This window comes from Gossypium arboreum, chromosome 6 (assembly GCF_025698485.1).
Source record: "Gossypium arboreum isolate Shixiya-1 chromosome 6, ASM2569848v2, whole genome shotgun sequence".
Taxonomy (NCBI): domain Eukaryota; kingdom Viridiplantae; phylum Streptophyta; class Magnoliopsida; order Malvales; family Malvaceae; genus Gossypium; species Gossypium arboreum.
In genome coordinates, this window is record NC_069075.1 from 29,591,652 (window position 1) to 29,594,505 (window position 2,854).

General features: G+C 40.9%; 1 non-coding gene across 1 annotated transcript; it reads left to right on the forward strand.

The window, feature by feature from the left end:
- The first annotated feature begins 2,515 nt into the window (after positions 1-2,515).
- On the forward strand, positions 2,516-2,622 carry LOC128294969 (small nucleolar RNA R71). The gene has a single exon (XR_008285276.1). It is a non-coding gene; the product is annotated as a small nucleolar RNA R71 (small nucleolar RNA).
- Positions 2,623-2,854: the final 232 nt, after the last annotated feature.

Here is a 2,854-nt window from a genome sequence, read left to right on the forward strand (position 1 = left end):
CGTGGGGTACGCTCGTGTGCCCTCATTTCAGCCTATGCATTTCGTGGTTTTTGAAATCGGGCGCGTCTGAGATTCATTCCACGCCAGTGTCCTTTGGGCGTGTTGGTGCACACAAGCGTGTCGCACAGTCGTGTCCTACTTCGTTCGCTTCTCCTATGCCCGTGTGTATAGGTGCACGCCCGTGTTGTTTTATCAGTCTTGAGCACGGGTGGCGTGTGCTAAATTCTCAGTTTCAACCATGGTTTCTAGACAAGGGCGTGTCGCACGCCCGTGTTGTTTTGACAGACTCACACACAGCCACGTCGCACGACTGTGGTAATTTATCGCATCTCGTGTTGGGAAAAAATTTTGCCTTATTTTTGCATGGCCGTGTCTCCACCCGTGGTGTGAGCACAACCTAAGGCACGCCCGTGTGCCTGGCTGTGTGGTTCTGAAAAACCTTTGGCCAAGTACTCAGTTAGTGATTAAATGTTAAAAACTAAAATTTAAAGAAGATAACACCGTTAGTGCTCGGGTAGCCTCCCGAGAAGTGCTTATTTATAGTCTAAGCTCGACATACCTTTCTGTTGCGTGGTCATGGTGGTGCGAGGAGTTTATACTTCTCCTCCCTGCTATCAATTTTATCAAAATAAGGTCTTGAACGAGTACTATTTACCTTAAAAGTGCCAAATTTAGGATGAATTACCTCGACTATATCGCATGGAAAAATATTGAGTACCATGAGAGGAATTTATCCATTAGATTCAGAAGTGGCAATACAAGGATCTACTGTATCCAGTAGTACTTTGTCTCCAACCTTAAGTTGATTTGGTGGAATATTAAGCTCCTTAAGGCGTGGTTTTGGTTTATGTGTCTACCATTCATCTAGTTCCTGAACTCGTAGCCTTCGTTCTTCATAAATAGGTCCTTTGTTGTTGCTTGAACAAGGCTCATGTGCGCTCTTCAAACCTGTTTTCTGCACAGAGGGTTTCACCATATGATCAGTACTAGTAGTATGATTTATGCAATCACCCTCTATTTTTGAGGTGTTACTCGAATTACGACCTTGAAGAGTGATTGTTTCATCACCCACAGGAAGTGTGAGTTCATCTGTACCGACATCAATTATCATTCTAGCAGTTGCTAAAAAGGCACATTGCTATCCTCCTCTATGTCTAGAACAACGAAATCAACTGGAAATATAAATTTCTCAATTTTAACGAGTACATCTTCAATAATACCCCTAGGAAATCTGATTGTTTTATCTGCTAATTGAATGCTCATCCTAGTTTGTTTGGGTTTCCTAAAACCTAGTTGCTTAAACATTTTGTAAGGCATGACATTGATACTAGCCCCTAAATCAACCAAAGCATTTTTAAAATTTAAGCTACCAATTAAACAAGGAATCGTAAAACTCCCTGGATCTTTCAATTTGTTGGCTAGCTTGTTCTGTAGAATGGCTGAGCAAACTGCATTTAACTCCACATGCGATGCCTCGTCTAACTTCCGCTTATTTGCTAAAATCTACTTTAAAAATTTGACTACGTTCGACATCTGTGAAAGAGCCTCAATAAACAGTAAGTTAATATGTAATTTCTTTAAAAGTTTAAGGAATTTACCGAATTGTTTGTCTGTGTGGTCTTTCCTTGTCACATTGGGGTATGGTACAGGTGGTTTGTATTCTTTACTTACCAATTTTTGGTCATTGTGGTCTACCTTACCTTTACCTTTACTTACCATAGTTTATTGTCTCGGTTCTGGTTCAGGTGCAACTAACCCTTCCTTATCTTGAATGGTAGTCGCATTGAGTTGCTCTCTTGCGTTAGATTCAGTGTTACTCGGTAGGCTACCCTGTGTTCATTCAGAAATCAATTTAGTGAGCTGGACTATCTGAGTTTTTAGCCCTTGGATCGACGCTTGTTGATTCTTAAGTGCTGTCTCGGTATTCTGAAAATGAGTTTCTAACACCGAGATAAATTTTGTTAGCATCTCCTTAAGGTTTGACTTTTTCTCTTGTTGGTAAGGTGGTTGTTGGAAGCTTAGAGGTGGTGGTGGTCTTTGATTCCCTTGGCCTCCCCGTGAGAAATTTGGGTGGTTCCTCCATCCTGCATTATAAGTGTTGCTATAGGGATTATTTTGAGGTCGAGGATTATTACCCATATAATTTAATTGCTATTTTTCAATGTTGTGGCCATAAGGTGGGTACTCTGAATTGCTCGTTCCTCCTTCACTTGCATTGCATTGCATTACTGGGTGAACCTGTGAAGAACCAAGAAAACCATCAATTTTTCTATTCAAAAGTTCTACTTGATTAGAGAGCATGGTGACTGAATCGATGTTAAAAATGCTGGCTACTTTCGTTGGCTTTGTCCTCATGACTTGCAACTGATAATTATTCAGTGACATCTCTTCTATAAATTCATAAGCATCCTCAGGTGTCTTATTATTGATAGTCCCACCAGCGGCTGCATCAACTATCTGTCTAGTCGAAGGATTCAACCCATTGTGAAAAGTTTGAACCTGTAGCCAGAGTGGTAATCCATGGTGGGGGCACCTTCTCAACAGATCTTTATATCTCTCCCATGCATCGTAGAGCGTTTCTAGATCCATCTACATAAAAGAAGATATATCATTCCTTAATTTAGTTGTTTTAGCTGGCAGAAAATATTTTAGTAAAAACTTTTCGGTCATTTGTTCCCAAGTAGTGATTGACCCTCGTGGTGTAACACCCCGTACCCGAGACCGTTGCCAGAGTCGGACACGAGGGGTTTGTAGACTTAAATCACTTGCTTTCACAGTCCATTTTAAATATTTCCAGGCAGTTGGCTAACTGCGTCACTGTCACTTTAAAAATCATATCTTGAGTTCCAAAACT